At 35.7% G+C, this 25,348-nt stretch overlaps 1 pseudogene; it reads right to left on the bottom strand.

Moving 5' to 3' along the window:
* Positions 1–7,855: 7,855 nt before the first annotated feature.
* LOC112483758 lies at positions 7,856–7,974 on the bottom strand (annotated as a pseudogene).
* Between the last annotated feature and the right edge of the window lie 17,374 nt (positions 7,975–25,348).

Below are 25,348 nucleotides of genomic sequence, written 5' to 3'. Positions count from 1 at the left end.
AAAACACTACTGGCTCCTGGATTTCAGTTCCTAGACCGAATATAGACTCTATATTCTCAACCTGAGTGATGTCATCTAAATGCTGATGATTCCCATTGGGAGAATATTTTCCATGAGTCTCTCATATTCTTTCATGTTCTGTGAAGAAAGGAAGGCACTGACTGCCGTTTGTCTGAAACTACCATTTTAATAGAGAACAGCCTTGGAACACAGACATAGTGTCTCCTTCTGGATAAAATAACATGTTCACTTATAGGCTCAGAAGATGTGGAGTTCCCCTTCTGAACAAAGGAAGCCGTATTTATTGCCTGTTATGAGAGATTTGGGTTCCCTAAGCTCACATTTCCACTCCTGTAATCCAACCCCCTGAGTGTATAGGTGCCATTGGAGTCCCTTTGAGTCACCGTGTAGGAATCAGGGCTGTGGGAAGCAGTACAAATCGTGATACTACTCTGGCTACTGCTATTGCTATCAGTATAAGCTGCCCTTCATATGGTTCCAGGAGTTTCACATCTTCAGTATCCATGACCCATGAAACTATGGCATGCTAACTTCTTCATCTGAAAGTAAGATAAAATATCAGAACTTTCACGATTCTTAGCAATTCCCTGTCAGTTAGAACATCATAGATTATAAACAGAAGAAAGGAAAGAAAGGGGGAATGAAAAACAAAAGAATATATATTATTTTGAGAAAGAAAGATAAAGATGGAAGAAAAGAAGGAAGGTAAAAAGAAAGGACGGAAGGGTGGGAGGAAGCAAAAAAGGGAGAGGGGTTGGCAATAGGACAGTTTTTGGAGAATGTGCCAAATTAATTTAGGCTAACCAGGTCCCACTCCTAGAGCTTGAAGTAGTGTCAACTTCCTCCAAAAGACGGGGACTGGATGGAGATGGGGTGGCCACCTAAAATAAAACCTGAGCATTGTTACAAAGGGAGGAAGAGGCAATTGATGATGGGTAGGCTATTATCAAACATCTTTTGCACTCCCAAATATATACCCCTAACTATACTTGCATTACAAATCAATATTTTCAGTTGCTTCGTGGATATCTCCCCCTGGCTATCCCATAGGCACCTGAAACGCAGTATGCCACTCTTCATTCTCTCTCTTTTTTTTTTCTGAACTGTCTGACTTGGTAAACAGTGCAACTGTCCACACCGTCAGCCAACCCTCAAATATAAAAGCCATTCTAATGTCTAACATGCCTCCAAGCCTTACATCTAATAAAGTGCTAACTCCATTTGGCTCTATTTCTAAGTAATTTTAAAAGTGTCTTCTTTTTTATATTTCTACCAGGGCTTTCTTGATTCAAGCTTTCATTGCTCCTCTCCTGTGTTACCACGGTGTCGCCCTAACTGGCATTTCTGCTTTCGATTTTGCCTGTCTCCAAACTATTATCCATATTACTCCTAGATTTGTTTTGGAAAATAAAAATCTCAACTTGTGTGGACCATATTTAAAATACCACTCACCCACCCCCCACTCCATCATCAGATATAAAACAAACACTTTAATGTGGCCCCTTATAATATAGCCTCTATACCTTTTTCACTTCAACCATTCTCTACAAGAGTGTTCCAAATATACTGTTCTCACCCATGCCAACTTGGCTCGGGCCATCCCCTCTGTATGAAGTGCCCTCCCCTCCAACAAAGTCTGAGTAATTCTCACTTATTTAGACTCCAGATTGGATCCAAGCTCCATGAAGCATTTCATTATCTGAGTCCATCTGAAGCTGAGCTAAGAGGCTTCTTTTCTGCGCCTTTGCTGTCTGTGCCTTAACTTCCAGCATTTGCTTCTAGTGTGGGACCTGCATCACTCTTTTGTAATCGGTAACTTTTTTTTCCTTCTCTCTCTTCTAATGGACTGTGAAGTCCTTGATGGTGAGCATCCATCTTGAACACCCATCACCCAGCATGGTGGCTGACCCAGAATGAAGACTCGTTGTCACCGAATGCTTAATGAACAAATTACATTTTTAAAGTACAGTCTGAGTTGATATTTAGTTTTGCAGCATAGCCATGCTGGTTGTCTACAATGCCCGTGTTACGCTAGTTGCTAAATCTTTTGAATATCACTCCTTAGTACATGATTTTACCCCGTACATGTCATCGACATGGAGGATTGTTAACGCCATGTATTAACAACTTATATTAATAGCTATTTCTAGTGACCGATTCTTGATGATGCCAAACATATTAGGGCTGTGGATATGTAGTTTTAATGCAATCGGGATTGTGCTCTATTGTCCTAACTACAGCAGTCAGCTAGTGTGCCACCCGGAATAATTAACACTTAGTTAACATGAAGAGGAAAAGTAGTTGATCGATCTGAACAGCAGATGCACTCAGGGGATCCAGAAACACCATTAACACTATCCTACATAATGACTATCACACATTCCTTTAAGACGGTTCTATTAATTTTAGAATATTTTTCTACTAATCCCATTGCTCCTCATAAAGTAGTAATAAAAACAATAAGAATAAAACTAGCTAATATTTAATGCACATCTACTATATACCAGGCACAGCACTAAACACATTCTATTCAGTATTCACATTATTTTATTTAATTCTCTTAACATGATTGAGTATCTTCAATGTCTGTCTTCACTAGTGTATTGGTGTTCTATTGGTATGTAACAAAATTGACACATACTCAGTGGCTTAAAACAACACCTCTTCTGTAGCTAAGAATTCTGGGCAGAGTATAGCCAAGTGTCTCATAAGGCTGCAGTCAAGGTATCAGCATAAACTTTGGTCTCATCTGAGGCTCAGGGTCTTCTTCCAAGCTCATGTCCTTGAAACTGTAGAACTGATGGAGGCCAGCAAGAGAACCCTGCTTACACTTTCAATCTTTCTGATTTCTCTGTCTCTGACCTCTAGCTTCATATTTAAAGAGTTAAAGTGGTTAGGTCAATTCATCTGCATAATTTCCTTTTTCATTGACTCAAGGTCAACTGATCAATAACCTTAATTATATCTGTAAAATCTCCTTTGCCATGTAATGTAACATAATGATGGGATGGATGATTCCTCATCTTATCCACAGGAAGGGATCACAGAAGGGTGAGAGGCTTTGAAGGTCACCTTATAATTCTGCCTACCACAATTAGTAATGGACCTGCTGATTAGAGAAGTTACGTTACTTGGCCAAGGCCAAACATATATGAAATACAGTGCCAAGGATCAAAACTAAACCCATACTACTCAAAGCTTTTGACACTAACTCCTGTGATGTTTTTCTCATCCCGGAGGAACTGGAGATTTGCTGATTAAATTGGAATACATGAATCTTAACCCCTTCTCATCAGTTCAGTTACTTTTAGAGAAGGGGAAGTTTCCTCATCTTTATCAAAAGTCTTTTAAAGACCAACATCAAGTTAACTTCATTTTATGCACAGTTGCTAGAATATTTTTTTTAAGTACGTCTTGTGTCAATCTACTTCTCAGCTCAAAATCTTTTGGTGGCTTTCTCTCTCTTGCCACATCAGATCCAAAGAGTGTGATCCCACCCTACGTTTTCATTTTTATTTCAACTCTTTCCTACCACACATTTCACTTCCCCCTCTCTGCCACATGTGTTATGCCCCAATGCGAGTACATACTGTTCCCTTGGCTGTGATGTGTTTCCTCCTTTATACACCTTCTTAAAACCTCAACTCCAATCTCTTCTCAGAAATCTCTCCCAATTCTTTCTGCAAATACTGATCTTGCCCTTCTAAGAATTCCTATTACACTTAAAGTCAGCAGCACATATATTAGCATCTGATTATTCTCTAATTTTTCATGAATATTTGTTCTGTTTTCCTAACTAAATTGTAAGTTGTGTTGGGCAGGATCATGCTATCACCCTTTGTCAATCTCCACATTCCTGAGAACAGTACAAAAATCACATTGTAGGCAGTTAGCACATATAGGTTTATTGATGGAGCTCTCTCCAATTGAATTTGTCTTCAGCCAAGAGAATTCAACTGATGTTTAGAAGTCAGCTTCAACTCATCTAAAGATGCGAACCGTTGTCATTATGCATTCAGTTTGGTTTTGGACATCAGTACCAGGAATCTGTATGGCCACATGCCTTCTCATTCTGGAATAGGCTACTTCTACCCTGGGGCTAACGGCACCAGCCCAAGCTTACAGAATAGACTTTTCTAACATTCCTTTTGCTTGCATGTTGTTCCCACCAATTATTCCCAGAGCTTATTTTGATTAGGAATAAGAAGAAATGATATTTGAGGATTTAGGTTTATGCACAAAGTTAAAAGAGAACATCTAAATTTGTTTGCTTTCTCAACAAAAACATTAGGAAATGGGGTGATATAAGATGCTCTAGAGATGTAAGAAGAAGTTTGAAGGAAAAAAAAACAATGAAAACTACTTGTAGAGAGTGTTAGATCATGAATCGATTTTAACATCTTGGGAATAAGCTTAGCGTTTACAAAGGAGTTCAGGAAGTGGCTATCGCCAATTTCCATTTATCATATTTCCCCCAAGAAATCTATTGTTTTATTAATTTATTTGTGATAATGTCAGGGGAAAAAACAAAACAACTCTTCCATGTCTTTGGGTAGATCACAGTAGTCAGAAGTGACTGAAGTGAAATGAAAGACTTCTTTTTGCTGCACTGGCCAGGGATAGAGACAGAATTGTATTGCTGTGGCTTTCTAACCCTTTAGGAGAACTTCTCCCAGCCCTCCTCATCCAGGATGGCTAATGAAAACATTGACAGACTAATAACAAAGGAATGAGTTTATTACTCACTATTTTCTGCAGGAATTCAATGCCACTCCAAGCTAGAATAACAAAAACAATTTAATATGTTATTTGTTTTCTCCACAGCCACAAAAGCAGGTAATACATACAGTTATGGACTCATGTTTAACACAAAGGGAACATATATCTGCCATCCCCCTGCCTCTAATGTCAGATCAAAACCTTTAGCTGGACCCTCCCTCGGCATTTCTATTTGTTTTTGTTTTACTGGAGACTGTAGCATGGCCCTTTTATTTCTGGGTTCTTAAATGCTACTCCCTCCACAAGCTAACTAATCTGATATATCAGTTCTAATTATGTGTTTTCATACAGACCCACCAGGCTGCATCTGTAAGAATCAGATGGGAAGATTCACACCCTGGACCTCTTGGCATGGAAACTGGTCTTGGCCTTGGTTTGGGCCTTAGAGAGACAGTGGACAGGGTAACAGCCAACAGTGATTCTGATGTCTGTAGGACATCCATCATTTGGCAGACCCAAAGTAGGTTAGGTGTCTCATTCCTTCTTCTTGAGCTCTCATTTTACTAAATGAAATCAAATGATTTATGAGGATGCAGACAGTGGAAAATGGAGTGAACATTTATTAAGCAGCTTCAATGTACCAGGAGCTATGATAGGAGCTTCAGCTTGTTTCGTTCTGCACCAAATATGTGAGGTAAGTAATAATACAAACATTTTACAAATGAGAAATTAAGCCTCATGAAGGATTAAGGACATAGGCAATAATGGTCCGTGCTAAAATTCAAACCCTACTCTTTCTAACTTGAAGGACTCTTTTCTTTCCACATGTCACACTGCCCAATTTTAACTGGCTTACCACTCTTTTAATGCTGAGCTGAGCTAAGATGTAAAGAATATCCAGCAAAGCAAAAGCTAAAGCACTGTTTTTTAGAGTTAAGTAGTCTCAGCATGCTAATGAGCTCCCTTAGTCTAGTGTCAGCAAAATAACACTGTTAGAAAAATTATTCACTAACTCATCTGTCTGACACAAAGTCCCTTTTTAATTTCCCCCTCACTGAGTTCTGGAAAAAAAAAAAAAAAAGAGGAGTGCTCGGATACAAGTGTCATTCCTAGTCTTTCCAAGTTTTCATTTTACTTTTTAGCTCTTTTCTATGTCTATTTCTATTTATTTCTATGACGCCTATCGCCATGGTGTCTAAGTATCCAGACAAACACATTAAGCTAAAACAAAACATATGAGAGAATCAAAAAGAAAAGCTTTCCAGATCTCTCTCCTCTGGAGCTAAGTTTTGTTGATTTAGAGATAACTGATTGAGTTGTGAAACCCTGAGGCTATGCTGGCAGTCTTAGGGATGGGCCTTGATGGCAATTTGCTAATTATTTAGCGTAGAAATAATGATTTACCTACAAACCATTTTTGGAATAGAAGAAGAAAAAAGGAAACCCAAGAGAATAAGGCATAGAAAGTAATTCATTTCAATCTCATAAATTCTTCACCTCTGAGAGTAATATTCCAGCACCCCGAATACACCAGCGTGAAAACGAGGTGCCTAGGAGGCATGTAAGAGCCGTGCCTTTTCTGTTGCACTTCAGTTTTGTTATCCAACTCATCCCACTATTTAAGGCACTGAAAATGCAGGGCCCACAAAACGGTTGTCGTTACAGAAATAAATAAACTAGTCCAAATGATCAGGCCCTATAAATGTAGTCTACATAACTCTGATGCAAATAGTTTTGGTAAAAAATGCTAGGAGTAGGAAGGTAAAATAATGACAAAATTTGTGGTTAGGTGAAATTAACATTCTGTAGAAAAAAGAGACAGTTTCTCATGTTTTACAAGCACCTTTAAAGTCTTGTCTTTTAAAAGTTTGATACCGCTGCCCCACCCACATGCTTTGCCACACGTGTGTGCAAACACACATACACATTTCTAAGGCCCGTTTATTTTCCGGGATTCCAAGTCATTATAACTCTCCATTGGCTGCTTTTTAAAGATGTATCTACTTGGCCCAAGAGAATTGCACAGCATCCTGATCGACACAAACCTGGTTTTTCTGAACGAAGGGCAAACAATGGAATAATATATTTTTTAAAAACACAAATCTTGTGCATTTTGAACGTTTTTTATTTTTTTTAACATCGAAAGCAAAATCTTCACGTGGCCTTCTAAGTCTAATGTGATCTTTCTGTGGCCTCATGGTCTCTTCTGAAGCCACTGTCTCCCAGCTGTCTTACTCCAGACACACCAGCTTGTGTGCAAGTCTTTGACTAAGCCAAGCTCTTCTCAGTTTATGCCCTCTGCCCAGAATGTTTTGTCTTTCTCTGAAGTTGCCATCTAAAAATATTTTAAGTAATGTTTATTTACTTTTTTGATTATAAATGTTATGCATGCTCTTGAATGAAACAGAAAATACTGAAGAGTTTAAAAAAATATAATAGGCTCACAATCCAGGTGTAATTATCCTTAATAGTAGATGTGTTCATTCTCCTTGTGAACTTATTTCTCAATACAAATTGTGATCATCTTGTGTTTGTTCTAATGTTTTCTAGTGAGTTTGAAGGTAATTATTTCCTTTTCAGTTCTACTAATAATTACTTTTGAATTTTTTGGAAATTATTTAACATGTATTTCCTGAAGAAGCAAAATCAGATATAGAATACTTCTGAGTAAGTCTTTCTCACATTTTTTCTACTATCTTTCCTATTTGCTATCTTGTCTGTCAACTTTTTAATATAATCTAGTATTTTAGACTCCAATTTTTAAAATTAATATTTATATTATGAAGTTTCTCTCTTAATAATAATATTGTTTATATATGTGCATAAAAATTATTCGGAAATCTATATTTTAACAAATTTCATTTTCACTAGTCCTTTATACATTAGTTTCCTCTGTATGGAGTTCTTTATTTTGGTTCTTTCTTAGTTATCTGCACTCTGATATCAAATAAAATGTTAAATTTGAGTACCTAAGTAATATATATATATATCCCTAGCCTTAGATAGCTGAAAAAGTCCTTCGTTTACATTACGAGTAAAATATCTCATTTTGTATTTTCAACTTTAAAGCATAAGTGTTTTTCTTCAAATTTGTTATCACTTTTTTTTTTTTAAATGCCTACAGCACTTGGTATTTCTAGGTGGTCTCCCATCCAAGTACTAACCAGGCCCAACCCTGCTTAGCTTCCAAGATCAGATGAGATTGGGCATGTTCACAGTGGCATGACCGTAGACTTTCCTCAAATTTGTATAGCCTTTCTTTTGTGTATCTTAGCACTTAGTATTATGAAGGAAACATCCAAAATCAGCTAGTATTTCTTCCTTTTTACTTATATTATATGATTTTACTTTTATTATTATGGCAATTTTTCCTTTTCAAGATATTTCAAAAAAGTTTTGTCCAAATGTATCTTTATGTGGTTTCTTTGATTTTATCCAAAATGAAGTGAGATTTGTCAAAATCCACAATTTTTTGAAATTATTCTAGTTCCTGGAATAATAAGAACAATTGAAATATTAACAAAAAGAAAAGTTATAACTTTTTTCTTATTGTTAATATTTCAATTGTTCTATTTTTTTTCCTCAGAGAAACTTAATCTTTAAGTTGAATCTGTCTTTTGCCTGCCAGTCTTTGCTATTCTAACTCATCATTCTTATCACTTTATTCTCTCCTCTGCTCTTTGGGAGAAAATCCCAAGTTTATTCCCTGCATCATTGATTCATTTTCCACAATGTCAATTCTGCTCTTTACTGCATCAATTAGGATATAAATATTGTCACCACATTTTAAGCTTTCTTGATATACTTCCTTATATTACTATATCCTTTTCCTCTTGGCTTATAATGTCCTCACTTTCTTCATAGATTTCTCTGTGTTTTTCTTTTTTTCCCTCAATATATTTATTTATTTTAATAAGTTTCAAGTATACTTGTACATTGGTTAGACATTGGTTAGACATCTATATAGTTTATAAAATAAGACCATTTGCTCCCTCTCTTCTCTGTGTTTTTCATAGAAAAATCCTGTTTTCTTAAATTCTATTAGGAAGTTAATATGTGCAATTGTTGATGCCTAGCAGACTTTATCTAGAGAAGCTTAGAGCCTTTACTGCTTTTTTAACTCTCTGAACAGATGGAATATATAAAAACTAGAATCACAGATTAGTGCTCCCAGTGCTTTTCCTGATTCTTCCTCCTTTTTCCTTATGTTCCATGATGTAATTAGTCACCACCAGTGATAACCTGTCCATCTCACGCGAGCCCCATCAAACAGACACACATCTACAGTTTATGCCTAGTTGTTTTTAAGCATTTGAAATCACCAATGTAGAAATGTAGTTGCTAATTTGGGAAGCATTATGCCAAGTGAAAGAAGCCAGACACAAAAGGACAAGTATTGTATAATTATGTAAAAAAATTAAAACAAAACAAACATTTATACATACGCACTCACACACACACACACACACACACACACACACACACATCTTCCAGCTAGATACAAAATATTGCATACCTAGAGTACAGAGCAGTCAGTTGGGTAGGATGCAGCATAATTCTCCATTTCTCATTGGGCCTAGTTCAAATGAGTTCATCAGTTACATTTTCCAATCCATTCTATTGACCATATAAATTTTGATAATTTCTCCAAGAAATTTTGTCAATAGATTTGCTATCAGTCTTAGTTTTAAGTTTCCTTTTCTTATGTTTGGCATTTTTCTGAATTATAACAATTATTATATATATTATATGTTTTATGTTAGCACTATATTGAAACATATATTATATGTTATATGTTATATGTTATATGTTATATGTTTCAATATAGTGCTAGCTAGATGTGATTTTTAAATCTGTAATAACTTGTAAGATTTTCAAAAATAACTGGGGTCAGCCTTTCCTGAGAAGTTCAAAGTGAATGACCCAGTCCTATGCATTTTGTTTGTTTTTTTCTCATATATTATAACATATTAGTAATATACTCTTTGTGTTTCTGCCTGCAAATTTAGAACTCCACTTTCCTTACAATGTATGGTATTATAGAGCAGTTTTTAAACGTTTGTTATGACCTTTTAATGTATGTTTTAAAAGTTATATTCTGGTACCAGTTAAGATGACTCTTTACTTCAAAGTCTTTGTACAGGCAATCTGTATCAGATTTTCTAAAGATAATTGAGGAAAAATATATACTGGTTTCTTTCTTCCATTCTTCTAAAAAAACATTGGTTACATGTTCAGACGATAACCAAGGAAACCACCAGTCATTTGGCAGTCTCAAGCTGTAACAGCAGACTAAATATCTAGGAGGAAGTCAATGTACAAAGTGTAAATGTACAAAGAGGAAATAAGTGCCATAGAGGAGATAAGTTCACATACAGAGCATCTAGGAAGAAGGAAGAGAATGAGGATGACAGAACGGATAGAGCACTGGATTCGGAGTCTAAGGACCTGAGCTCATGCACTTATGCATATTAGTAATTAAGTAAACTAAACTAGCCATTTAATATCTCTGACCCTCACTTTCTTAATCCTAGAAATGGGTTTATTATAATTTATATCCCTAATGGTTGTTATCACAATGCAAACGCATCATAAAATGCTTCATAATAAAATGTTATACAAATAATGGCAAAACGAAGGATAACGATGTTACAATAGGAAAGAACCTTTAATGTATTACGTTAAGTGAAATAAGCCAGACACAAAAGGACAAGTGTTGTGTGATTCTACTCACAAAACATCTAGAATAGGTAAATCGATAGAGACAGAAAGTAGATTAGAGGTAACTAGGATCTGGAGGGAGGAGAGAATGGGGAGTTATTGCTTAATAGTCACAGAGTCTCTCATGTGATAATAGAAAATTGGAAATAGAAAGTGGGATGGTTGCACAACACTGTGAATGTAATTAATGCCCCTAATGTTACTTTTAAACATGGTTAAAATGGCAAATATCATGTTTTATCTCTTTTAAAACAATTTTTTTTTAAAATCAGGTTTTATTTTATTTCACATGTACTTTAAATCAATTGCGGTAAAACTTTGCTTAAAATTTATGTGTTAAATTTAGAACTGGCATTACAGTAATTGTGTGAATATATGGACAAATGAACAAATCAATTAATTAATATAAATATCACCAACAAACATTTATGTAATGTTCATGTACAGGGACTAGTCAGTCACCATGGCTACAAAGATACTTGAGAGATATGTACCCAATTAAAGGATTATCCACGTGTCATTTTTAAATGAGTTTTGGGGATGTGCCTTATGATACTCCTATAGTAAAGAAGTACACAGATGATCTACTACATAACTACTCCATAAGTGAACATTTTCCCCATAGCTGTGATGAAAATGAATGCTACAATATATGTTTTCAACACTCAGGAAGCATGAATCATTAGAGCATAAATAAATTTTCCCATTTCAAAACTCATTCATGATCCCGAGAGTTGCTGCTTCCACCTGAATTCCCCATCAAATTGGAGAGTTACAGCTTTTCCCCTGGTCTTATCGAAGCAGCTGGACCTCACAGAACCCAGAGAACAATATTCCTGATTTTTCTCTGTTGGCTCCTCTCCCCCACAATCCAGCATCATCCCATTTTCACTTTAGCGTTCATGAAGCAATCTCACTCCCAGTGGGAGTGACTGAGATCACCACCCCATTCCCCATAGTTAAACTTATCAACAGTTTCATGATTAATGCACTCCCTGCACCAAACGCAAAACTGAGATGGCTTCGCACGAAGACCTGAGAAAAAAAGAAAGTCATAGTCAATTCCCAAAACTCTAATAATTTTTATTTGTTGAATATTTTATCTCAGATGAATCATTTTATTTGGTGTAGTCATTTCCTTCCTAGCTTGATAAGTTAATTTAAACTGTATTAGCCCAAATTTGAGCTAATACACAGTTTCGTTTTTTGTAGTCATTTTCTTAGTTCTAAAATGATCTTATGAATGAAGTCTCTCTTACTGAAATCAATTCAACAACTATTTTGGAAGGTCTTAGTATACAGACAGTGAAAGCACTCTGTGAGATGGTGTTATGGCAAAGCTGGAGATAACACCACCAATTCTTTGACCCTAAAGATTTAGAATCTAGAGAGAGAGATTACTCATAGACTTTATAAATAAAATCTTAGCAGATTTAAGGATTCCCTTGAATATACTTATTTCATACACTTTGAATAATCTTAGAGAGGAAAGTGTCATTTGTGATGGGTTTTATGACAGGGTTAGAATATTTATTACTGCTCATTTAATCTACTAAACTTGAAGATCCTCAAAGGTGAAGACTGTCTTAGTTATATCTGTAGCCTGGAAGCAATGCAATTGCTGGGACAGGATCTTAGACATACTCTCCTGGAACAAACACTTTGAGATCGTGTTTCTTATTCAGGAAATATGTTTCTAAGTCACGAGTGTTTTTATAAGCACTTATTTACAATATGTCATATTTCTTTTAGAAGACTGATTCAGGAACTGAGAGTTGAAACATAATCAGATTTGAATGAGATTGGACAGTGCTAACTAGTTTGAGTTAGAAGAAGTGGGTTTGAATCCCAGCTCTGCTTTGCCAGGTGATCTTGAATGAGGTATTTAGTATCTGAGCTTTCAAGTTGTGTACTGAGGTTAGAAATAACAAAGAGCGACATACAGGTTTTGGAGAAAATTAAATAAAATAATATTAAGCCTTTGACAAAATAGGAATTCAAAATAAATGTTAGGTGAAATTGAATTGATTCAGCGAGATTCTTATGTTTCCAGGATAATCTTTTATTTATTATAATAGCACATAAGTATTGAATGTTGATTGCGCATCAATATCGAAAATACTATATTCCATGTATGGTCTCATTAATCTTCAGACCAACAGAGATGAAGAAACTGCGACTTCATGGTATTTACTTGCCTAAGCTAGGAAGGAGAAGAGACTGCATTTGAACTCTTACTGTCTGACTCCAGAATTTTTGCAATTAATCATAACACAGCTATTTCCCAGTGAAATGAACAATTGCACACTTCTGAATCTAGTAGGAATGCTACTTTTTAATTTGTTTTCTGTTAGGGAGGACGTTTTACTTCCTCAAGGATACTGCTTTTCCTTTAAAGAGGCTCGCTTTCCGAGATTGGACAGTGCTAACTAGTTTGAGTTAGAAGAAGTGGGTTTGAATCCCAGCTCTGCTTTGCCAGGTGATCTTGAATGAGGTATTTAGTATCTGAGCTTTCAAGTTGTGTACTGAGGTTAGAAATAACAAAGAGCGACATACAGGTTTTGGAGAAAATTAAATAAAATAATATTAAGCCTTTGACAAAATAGGAATTCAAAATAAATGTTAGGTGAAATTGAATTGATTCAGCGAGATTCTTATGTTTCCAGGATAATCTTTTATTTATTATAATAGCACATAAGTATTGAATGTTGATTGCGCATCAATATCGAAAATACTATATTCCATGTATGGTCTCATTAATCTTCAGACCAACAGAGATGAAGAAACTGCGACTTCATGGTATTTACTTGCCTAAGCTAGGAAGGAGAAGAGACTGCATTTGAACTCTTACTGTCTGACTCCAGAATTTTTGCAATTAATCATAACACAGCTATTTCCCAGTGAAATGAATTGCACACTTCTGAATCTAGTAGGAATGCTACTTTTTAATTTGTTTTCTGTTAGGGAGGACGTTTTACTGCCTCAAGGATACTGCTTTTCCTTTAAAGAGGAGCCCTGGCTTTCCTTTGATTAAACATTATCTCTTGCTTTCACCGGTCTCACTGTCCCTTCCATGAGGAAAGAAGGAAGAAAGTTTCATCTGCTTGGTGAGGTTGAGGAATTGGGGTGGAGACCTCACTTGATGATAATGCAGCTCTGCCTCTGCCACGTGATCTCCTACCCAGTGTGCTCTACCTCTGCCTGGCAGGCCTGGTGCTATCCTGCTGTTCTATGGCAAGTTGCAGAAGTTCCAATCAAAAAGAAAGACAAGAAAACCAGTATTTAGCCTTGGTTCCAAGCTATCTGAAATAATTATAATACCTTCACCCTATCAAATTTCATGTGTGTGTATTATGTCAACATTTGGAAGAGCTAGAGGTATGATTAACAATTAGTTTCAAGTTCTAACACATGTTAAATTTGACCAGTTATGTGGTTATTTTAAACTTCACTTGGAGAGTGGACCATAATGGATAAATTAATTTTTTTATCTAGAATCCATTTTCTTGCTCTTTCTCAGGATATATTTTATGAAATATAGATACAAATAAAATGTGATCTGAGTATAATTAAATTTTTCATTAAAGAAAAAAATTAAGGGAATTTGAGTTTAATACGTCTTAAATATATTAATCTCTGTATTAACATATTTATAATTATAATACATTATAAAAATATTAAATATACCAATGTTTTATATTTTATATATTTATATATTATATATAACATATATATACAGAGAAAGAGAGAATTTAAAATGAAGAGTCCCTAGAGCCAGTCAAATCCTTCTAGCATTATCAGATATCTAATCATCTAATCATTAACTCATTTAATACCTCTAAGCCTCAGTTCCCCATCTATAAAATTAGAAAAATAGTTCTTCTTTATATGATTGATATGAGAATCAAATTTGTTAATGACTAAACAGTTTACTACCATGCTTAAATATAAGGACCACTCAGTGGCAGCTAATGATATTATTATACTGTCATTATCATGATTCAATCAATAAACCAGTTATTCTTTTTTTCATAGATAATGAAAATAGAGAAATTAAAATTTGGTAAGTGAGAACTCGACAAAAAAAGCATAGCTTTTAAGCTGTAAAATGTGTCAAGCATTTTAATAGACATGTTTTCAAGTTGTTATGCAACAAGCTCATTTAAAATAGGATCAATCAACCACTAGTAGTTTTGGATTATTTAAGTAGGGGTGGGGCTACTTGCCCATGATCTCTTCAATTAGAAAAAGTCTTGTTAAGACTTTACATAATATCAATCAAAGGGGAAATTTTATTGTTTTGTCATAATTGATAAAGTAACAGATGTCATTTCCAACACAAAATTTATGTTCCAATTAATTTTTTTTCTTTCCTTCAGAAACACTTGATTTTGAATACTGGTTGTAACCTTTCTCAATACCCAATGACCACTATTATTACTGCCCTCTCAACTGTGGCCAATTTTAGATTTAGAAGCTAAGTGACTGTCACTGCCTTGACTTCTAATTACTGAAGACACTGTGCTAAAATTGAGACTTGGTTGCTAGGAAATATAGCTTTGAGTGAATGTTTCTGGCATCTTTTATGCTTATGTTGACCCTATAGATAAATGCAAAGCATGATATATCTTCCTTTGGTGACTATAATAAAATCCAGTGCAAAAGGAAAACAATCAGAAACTGCTCCTTCACTCAGATACTATAAGGTGAGCCTGTGCTTCCTCTTATTCTGTGTTAGTGTGTGTTTGAAGTTGCATATGGGAATTCCATAATTGAGACATTCAGAACCAGCCATTTTAAATAATAATATGTAGCAGTTATCAAGATAACTTAGGAAGGGCACTGGGGGATTTTTTTTTTTTTATGTAAAGGGAAATAGAAACATTTTCCTTTATTGTTTTATCATGTGTGTGCTTTATGCTTTGTATTGACCCCACAATGCAAAACGTGATATATTTCTAGTTGATGACTACAACAAAACCTATCAGACTTCAAAGAGAACACACTGAAAATGTTCTCGTATTCTCTAACACTCTATAATATGAAAACATTCTGTTAATATGTGTTTCTGTTAAATTTTAGTTGAATTAGAAGTGAAGTGGGTAAAAGATATTACTAGAAGATATTGTAGGGCTAAAATCCTGAATTAGTAAGACAAAGATTGAACAGACTCATTAAGCATTAATCTGAATTTTTATCAAAATCAAACCTTGGGCAAAATTTCAAACCATCTGGAGAGATGCTAGAAAGTACTCATGTATCTCTGTCCTTTTATATTATTTTAAGAAAACCTGCATAGTGCTATGTGTCAGGACACATTTATTTTCCATACCATTAATTCATTTCATCCTCAGAACGATCCTGTGGACTAGGCCCTATAATCATTCTCATTTTACAGATGAAGAAACTGAGAGTTGGAGAGATTAAGTAATTCATTCATCATACAAGAAAGAAAATGCCAGAACTACAATTTGAACGAAGTGATTTTGCTTTCAATGTCCATACTCTTGACCTTGCAGTTCCTCTTCTTGTGTGAAGGTGTGGAGTCCTTTATTTTCTAATTACAAGCCTAATAAAAGTAGAAATGTATCCTAGTCTCTGACTTGTGCCTTCCCTTTGTAGGTGAATGACAGAATACTTGTGTTCCCCACTGGGAGAGCCATGCATTTTTGCCTCTCTGGTTTCAAAATGTGTTGTTTTACCCTTTGGAGTTAGAAGAGAATTGAGCTGATTGGGACTTTGAGGACATTTTTGGTTTTACCAGTTTTAGCTGAGAGCTGGCTTCTGCACCTTCAAAAGCATGTCAGACCCACAGGCAGCCTCGGCTTGGGTGTGTGAAAGCACTACCATGGAGAGAAAGACATGTTTGTTATCTATATTGTTTCTAAGTGAAACAAGATAATCTGTGGCCAGTGACACATGCTTTGTTATAGCATAATAATGTAATTTGGCTGGTCTTAGTCAAAGGAATTTGGACAATGGAATTAACTGTACATGTCAGCATGAAAATAAAACAGTTCATAAAAAAGAACAATCAAAATAAAACAAATTAAATGCAAATGAATATAACTAAGACAGCCGTCTGTGAGTTTTACTCTTTGTATTTTCTTAAAATAATTGCCCAAGTACCAGGTTTAAAACTGATATTATAATCAGTTTTTTTGGTGATATACTTTAGCTGCTACCCAGAGGTACTGTAAACCTTAACAGAAATTATTCTAAATGTGAAAATCTTGTCCACTCACATTAGTGAGTTTAATTAAAATATCTATAGTGTGCTCTTGTATTTAATTCTTTAATCTTTCCAGTACAGGGTTGAAATATTTAAGCACTGGTAGAAAAATATGAACTCTTTGAGTTAGTAACAAAGTAGCCTTTAAGAGTTTTAACAAAAATGCAAATATGATACATAATGATAAAATTTGGGTCATGAAGTCTTCACAGGATCTTCTAGAATCAACGCTTTAGGATTCTCTTGAGCGTCCTCTGGCCTGGTTTAAGGTTTTCTGTCTGATTCCTTGAGATCCCCAATAAGGTAGGGTTTGAGACTGAGAGGCAGAGGAACTGAGAGCTGGAAGCTTTGAAAGAATCACTGAGGCTGTAAGGAGGCTACTAAAAGCAAAGGCTGATTTCCAGTCAGGTTTGTTTGGCTTTCATCTCAACTATTAACAAAAGTAGCTCACCCTTGAGTAGACAGGCATTCATTCGGTTGTGATCTCACAGCATCTCAAGATTGAAAACTAAATACAAACTCGTGCATGTGTGTGTGTGTGTGTGTGTGAGAGAGAGAGAGAGAGAGAGAGAGAGCGAGAGAGAGAGAGATTTTTTTAGAAAAATACACACACGCGCGTGTGTGTGTGTGTGTGTGTGAGAGAGAGAGAGAGAGAGAGAGAGAGAGAGAGAGAGAGAGAGAGAGAGAGAGAGAGAGAAGAGGGAGAGAGAAGACAGAGAACTCAGAAAAGAGAAGTACTATTTTTTCCCCAAGAAAGTAACTCTTGAGAATTACTATTCAGGACTGCATGATGACAGTTATTTCTCAGACTTATTGAGAGCATTCGACTACATTTTCAAATGTCACCACTTCATTCGACAAGTGTCAAGCATAGGCTAGTCAGTGATCCCTGCCTAGTCAAGAACTTGCAGATGTCCACAGGGTGAGAGGCTGAGGATTGTAATGACAAAGAAAATCATGTCCTGGTCTGAAGTTAAACTCCCTGGGCAGGCTTGAACAATCTTAATGCCAGCCCATACACCAGGGACATTGGTCCCAGGCTAGTGGGGTGTGTGATGGCAGAATGGTTTTTCCCCTACGAAGGGCTCAGTGGAGTGGCTTCAGCCAGAGAGTGGTTGTTGTCTTCCTAAGAAATCTCTCCAATCTGGAGTGAATTTTAGTCATTTACCAAACACACTCCACATAAATTATTCCAAACCGTGTTTACTTACTTGGGTCTAAAATCCTGTAGATGGACAAAGCACACATGGCCACAGAAAGAAAAAAATCCTGATTGGATCCCAGCCCGGTAAACGCAACTTTCCATTCTCCAAGAAGTTAAGTCCAGGTTTTAACCCTCTGGCATTGATGTGGCCACACAACAGAATATATTAAATTATGAGACTTTTTTTTCTTTTTGGTCAAAGACATGTAAATAAATGATCAGGAGAAGCAAAGCTAATACGAAAAAGAGATTCATAGATGAGTTTATCAAGAACAGAAGGAGAGTTCTATAGTTTTAAGACTTATATTCCAAGCTCATTCTCCTACAAGTTTAAACACAATGACAAGAATGAGATCAATTTTTTTTTTCCAATCTAACTGTACAATTTTAGGGATTTCCAAGGTGTGTGTTTGTTTGTTTGTTTGTTTGTTTACAAACACTTTTATAGGAAATTAGAAATAGAAAAGCTTCTCTCTCAGGTAATAAGATGCATTTCTACTCAGTTCCTCAGCTCGTTCAACCTGAGGTTTCGAGGGCTATATTACTAACTCACAGGACTGTTGTGAGAATTAATTAAACAGCTTTTGCAAAAACCTTCAAGATGTTCACATGAAAGGTGCTAAAGAAGAATCAAAGCTGGAATCGTAACAGAGGGGTCTCTAAAAGAAGATCTTCTACGAATATTTCTTTTTTCTCGATTCTTACCAAAATCTCAGAGTTTGGCCAATGCCAAGACACTGTCTGGAAGTACTTGGGCAATGAAACGCTGATGTTTGCGATCTGATCTCTTTCTGGCTTGCTTTTGGTAGTGGATTCCTATTAGACCGTAATTAACACAGTACCCCAAAACTGTAGCATTTTTCTTTACAGCTTTTTTCATTTAGGGGAATGTTTTTGTTCAAAGGCAAACAAACAACCCAAGAACCTCAAAACAGTCTGGTAGGTAAGAAAATAACTATCTTCCGATTCTGCTCTTTTAGGGACGTCAGCTCATTTTCAAATTTGACTGCTCTTCCTATTTTCCAGATCATCAACGTCAGAGATGAGTTTCTCCTTCACTGGGGAGATGTCTGCAGCCATAACCTCTAAAATCCTTCTCGGGAGCCTCCAGGTCTGTTCAGATTATTTACCAAATAGTTGCATAATTTCCAATCATTTCAGCTTTATGTTATCCAACCCAGCATTAATTCCAAAGCCCATCAATTTCTGGTCCTGAGTCACCGAAGCTCCTGTTTCCCATCATAGGAGTCTGGGAATGTGAACAGCATGAGGGGCAATGTGCATCAGTCATTTACCAGGCTAAATTTCCTAAGGCAAAACGTCATCAACATGACCTCCCAGACCCTAGCATGCAAGGGGCTTTGGTGCCACATGAGTGGAGGGTGGGGCGGCAGAAAGATTTTTATCCTATCCACTGCTCATTGCAGAGACAGCAGGCAGTAATCCTGTGTGCCTGCCCAAGAAGTCACCACCACATGGAGTTGAGTTCTCATACCTCTTTTTTCCTCTGTCCATGTCATACAGAACAAGAAAATGCCACATAGGTCATCGCCAAATACATAATGACCATTCAGTTGATATTTGTGATAATGAGTCATCTAGTCAACAAATCTGCTGTGTCCCTACTATTTGCCAGATGCTTTTCTCAGAACTGAGGTACTGCAGCACGAGAAACAGACAAAGCCCTTGCCCTTGTGGGACTTACAGTCTTTTGTAGGGAAAGGATGAAAAAATGTCCTCGGAACTCCATAGAGAAAACTGGCTAGTTCCAACGACTCAAGCCAGACGCACTGCAACTTCTCAATAATAAAAGTTTGAGCATTTCAGCCCTTGTTTCCCAGACAACAGCAATAATTCTCTGACTTTAGCTGCAGTCTTACTGTTCTAATAGAGAAGCATCCCAAACCATTTCTGTTTAAACTCTGGCCAAAGGATCCTTTAAGATAGAATCTCTTACAGCATTCAGATTTGAAGTTAACATAAAGCACGTCACAGCTCAGGCACCCGAAAGACTGAACGGGCCTGGACTTTGCTCTAGGAATGACATGGTCACTTACTGCATTCTCCTTCAGAGCCTGAGCTCCATCCCTGTGTCTTCACTCCTCTGTCACTGAGGCTAATCAGGAGGTGACTGCCTTGGCACGTTCACACTTAACGATTACTCCAGTTTCTGTAAAACACTTTATTGACTGTTTGACTAAAATCAGAGTTGACTGTGTCACCCATACTACCTTTATCTACTAATTCAATTACTCTATTTAAAAAAATAGGTGTGTCTGAGATTTATTTTTAGAGACTTCGTAGGTGACTTTAGAGTCCTTGTTTTCATGCCTTTCTATAACTTTGCAAGCAAAGCACCCTGCTGTGATACTTCATTATTTGTTTCCTAGATACACATGCAGTTTGATATCCCTTAGTTGACTAACTGCTTGCTCCCCAACAAGATAAAGTACTCAAAGAACTCTCCCCTTTCAGCATCTTCTTGCATGTCTATTGCACTCAACTTGAGAAAACTTTACCTTCTTTTTTTTTTTTAAATCTCCAGGGGCTGATGTGTTTAGCCAAGGCTGAATTTTTTTCAGAAAAAATAAGGATCCTCAATACTATGGAAAGCCACACTAGCATATTTGGGATTAATTTTGTAGTAACAATGGATTTAATACAAAACATACTTCTATTGTAGCAAAGAAAAAAGCCACAGGGAGCAATATGTATTTTGCAGATTCTGCCAAACAAGGCAATGTTTGTTTATGCTTTAGAGAAAATAAATTAATGTGTTTTGTTTACATTTGCATACATCTTTCTAGAACACATGCATACACAAAACACAGTTGTTGTTGTGTTATTATTAATATTTTTGTTACAGGGCCTTTTCCTGTCAGTCCATATGGCTTCTCTGCATGGCTTTACCTCTATACCTTAAAAATGAATCGTGTAGCCCTTTCTAACTTGCCACAACCTGTGTGACCTAGGTAAGAACTCTAGAAAGCACGGACTTCTCCTGCAGACTGACACTGTCACCATATTTAATGAAAATTATGTGTGTGTGTGTGTGTGTGTGTGTGTGTGTATATACATATGTATATATGTGAATTCTTTCTAATGAATTACTCAAACTGAACAAGTGACTACTTTCAATGCTTGGGAAATCTAAATTAATGGGTAAAATTCTTATCTCTTTAAAGACTTTGATCTAATGTATATATTTGGCCTTAGATTTTATTTGAGGATTTTTTTCTCTATATACCAAAAAGTCCTCTTTCTGATACTTCTTTGCCTTCACATAGCCTTAAGGCGAGAGGTTATATTTTTGCCTCTATTACTTTCTTAATCTTTTTTCTGCTGTGGAATTCGAATGTGGTCAAAAGTGTGTGAACCAAATACACTAATATTGTCCTATTTAACATTTTTCTTTCTATCTCCTTCTTCTTTGCCCTTTTTCTCACTATTTTGCTTCTTTATTTTTTAATATATGTACACATATATTTGCACATATATATAGAAATACTTATAGGTTTAAGTGTACATGTGATTCATATAGATGTATATTTGTATAAACGTGTGAAATAAATTTGTTTCTAGCCTTGCCCACTCAGAAAGCCAGGAAGTAACAGTACCCAATAACAGTGATCATACTACATACCCAGATCTTGGTTTCTACATACCCTTCTCCACAAAAAGAAACCCAGGTTTTTTGGAGAAACAAACGACTTCAGAGTGAGGATAGGGAAAGTATGAACTGAAACTGAAATCCTTTGTGATCAAAAACTAGGGAAATGCTCAAACAATGATGGAAAGATATCAAAAGGACACAGGAAGGGCCATATCAGGAAGAATTTTAACATCAAAATAAATAATGATAATAATAAAATACAACCAATTAAGTTAGAATCTATGAGTCCATACTGATATAAATAAATGTGGGAGAAGCAAAAGTTCTTTCTTAAAACACTGACTAATACATGTAGAGGACATTATGGAAGTAGAAAATTACCATTAAGTTAACTATCACAGCAGCGATTGATTCAGGTGGAGGGTGGATGTTGTTTAGGCCAGAATATTGTGTACTCAGAATATTTTCCTGCAAAATACTTGTGAATTACAAAGGAAAATGTTGACATTATGATGAGTAAATCTGCCAGTCATCAATATGGCCAGATTGTCAAGTTTAATGTCAACCATAGATGTGACGGATTGATATCATGTACCCCTGATATGATGTATGAAAAAAATACAGCACCTGTAGTATTTCTGCCAAGAGAGCATGATCTGAGTCTGGTCATAAGAAAACAACCTGATTTTAAAAATAAACTCTTTAAGAATTGGTGAAAAACATAAAAAAAACAAAGGAAAACCATAGAACTGTTCCAGTTTGGAGGATAACAAAGTAACATGACAACTAAATGTCATGAGTGTTCCTGGATGGGATCTTGGACCAGAAAGGCAGAACTTCATTGAGAGAATCGCCAAAATTTAAATTGGATCTGCTGATTGCTTGGTAGGCTCATGTCGCTGTTGGTTACCTGACTTGGAGGTTTATTCAATGCTTATGTTGGAGAATGTCCTTGATTTAAGGGAATACACACTGGAGTTTTAGAATTGTTGGAGCTTTGTGTTTTCGACTGGTCTCAAGTGGTTTATAATACTAATGTTAATGGAGATAAATAAGAGAGTGTGTGTGTGTGTGTGTGTGTGTGTGTGTGTGTGTGTGTGTGTGTGTGTAGTGGGGAGAGATGGACAGAGAAAGAGAGACAGATAAAAAGAAAGAGACACAGAAAGATGATGGAGCAAATGCTTCAATTAACAGTTAGAGAATTTGGGTAAATGGGATAGTAATGTGAGCACTTTTCTTGTAACTCATCTATGAATTTGCAATTATTGAAAATAAATTGTTTGTTTTCTTATTTCAGATAAATTTTCAGTGTTTTATCTATAATTCGTTTTTCTCAGCCTGTAGTGAAAAATGGTAAAAATAGTTGAAGACTGTAATAGGTGCTCTCTTAAACTAAATATGTATTTGTAATTGACATTTAATGTAGAAACATCTAAGAAAGAATCTTGACCTCTCCTATCTTTATTTAGGGTTCTCCAAATTCTATCAATCTAGGAATGAGACACTCAACATTAAAGCTTTTCTATAGAGGGAGGAAGGAGATATATATATAAATTTATATATATGTAAATTAATGAAAAGTGGAAGTCTACACACATCAAGGACAGCAGCATTCACAATTAATAAGCGATGTGCCAAAACTTTAAATTTAGTATCATTTTAAGAAATGAATAAAATATCAAAAGAAAAGGGGAAAAGATTATTTTACATGTGCAGAAATTTTACATTTCCACTCACTGGTGCATTCACATCTTTTGTCACTGTTCCTGCAGAGAAGGACAGACAGTACAATCTACAATATCCTGATTTATCATAGCTGGTACCCACTGTGTACTCAATAAATTATTATGCAATAGTTTATATTTTCTCAGCATTCTATTGTAGAAGAAAGTGAGAATGCATGGGCTTTGAGTGAGACAGACAAGATTTCAAATTCTTGCTCTCACCTGTTTCTAGCTGTTTCTTCAATTGCCTGGGTCTCAACCCCTTAGTAGAGATTTTGAGAGGATTAAATACATTTCATGTATAATTTGAGCCCAGGGAAGTGAATGGGCCATAATGGACTCAATGAGTAATAGTGATTCTCATTGCTTTTTGACACATATAACTTTTGCTCAAAGTTAATAGGCATGATGAACCAGAATAAGTGGAAAGTTGTGTAGTATAGAGACTCTGAATATCAAGCAGTTGAATTTGGGGAAGGAAGAAGAGAGAAAATGGGTGTGCCAACAACAGACAAATCATGCCTTTCCATATTCCTTAGTTGTCATTGTCACCATTATCTCCACCATTAACAGCATCATTGCATCATCACTAGCATTCACATCACAATTTAATTTTCACCACAACCCTTGAAATGGTGCCTATTAATCCTCTCACCCCCATTTACAGAGATTAAGTCACTTGTTCAAAGTCACCTAGATAGCAAGGGGAAGTACTGGGATCCGAATCTTAACAGTGAGACTCTAAAGTTGGCCATACCAGCATACTATGTCCCTGAAAGGCTCCTCCTGGTTTTTCTGCCAAGATCTATAAGGAAATTAGATGGTTACAGTCAAATCTTGGATTTTATGTTAATTTTCTGGCTTTAAGATTCTTGAGCTCTATTGGGAAATGTTTAAACTCAGAGATTGTCAATGGCCTTCCATCAGATAATAGAACGTAATGACCTAAATGGAAGCATGACAAATGCCTGTGCTATGTCAGGGTGCATTGTAAGCAGTGTGCAGCTGGCCAATACATTAAGCCCTGATATTAGGAAGTAGAGTTCGGTCTCACAATATCTTACATTTTCCTTCATTAATTTCAAGAGGAATTACAACTATTTTGCTTAACAAAAGTACCCATTTTCTTCTAATATTTAAGAGATATTTTTCCTCTTGCTACATGACATATGTCTTAATCTAAAATTTTTATCCTAAGGTAAAAAAGTAATGTATACCTGTTGCAAGAAACTAACTATGATAAATATACATCAAGAAAACTTTTTAAAAGACATACCAAATAAAAGAGAATGACAAAATGATTATCTCTACAAACTAATACAAATAAAAGAATATATACCTCGCAGGGCTGTTGTGAGGATTAATTTATAGTTATTCATATTCTCTCTCTCTCTCTCTCTCTCAAATAATTCTAGGTTTCTACATATTTCCCCAAAACAGAATGTGCCTGACATAGTCAATCATTGCCTGTATCTTGACCTTATTTCTTTGGAATTTTCCTAGTTGTCTAGGCACTGTTGAAAATGTCTGAAACATTATTATCTCACAATTTCTGCATCAGTTCTCCACAAAATGTCAATTACACTAACTTTCCATGCATTGAGTTCTATTGTCAGTTAAATTATTTTTCATATAGATGTATTAGCTTCTGAGATTGCAAACTTGTTTTCATTCAGATACTTGAAAAAGTTCACAGGCCTTAAGCATTATATACTTATGTCCAATAAACATAATGGCCCACTAGCTCTGTCTTGGAAATATTAGAAACTTAACTAATGTCCCATTGGTGCATTAATTTTAACGTAAACAACCCCCAACACTCATAGTAAAGAATGGTATTTAATTATACATTAAATATATAGTGATATTAGGCAAATATCTGATATAAAGTTGTTCTTATTCTTTTTGCATCCACGCTATAGGTCATTCATGCAGTTTCACTTTTGATTCTGTTTTTCTATTATGTTCTAAGGTTTTGCAATGCATCCTACTCATATACGGATTTGAAATCTATTACAAAACCCCATTTTTAAAAACTGATACTGGCTCTTATTTTCTCTATGCAGATTTTCTGACTTACAAGAAAAAGAAAGAAATTGAAAAAAAAGAAGAAA

The sequence above is a fragment of the Pteropus alecto genome, unplaced genomic scaffold (assembly GCF_000325575.1).
Source record: "Pteropus alecto unplaced genomic scaffold, ASM32557v1 scaffold164, whole genome shotgun sequence".
NCBI classification, from domain to species: Eukaryota; Metazoa; Chordata; class Mammalia; order Chiroptera; family Pteropodidae; genus Pteropus; species Pteropus alecto.
This window is presented reverse-complemented; position numbering and strand designations above follow the sequence as displayed.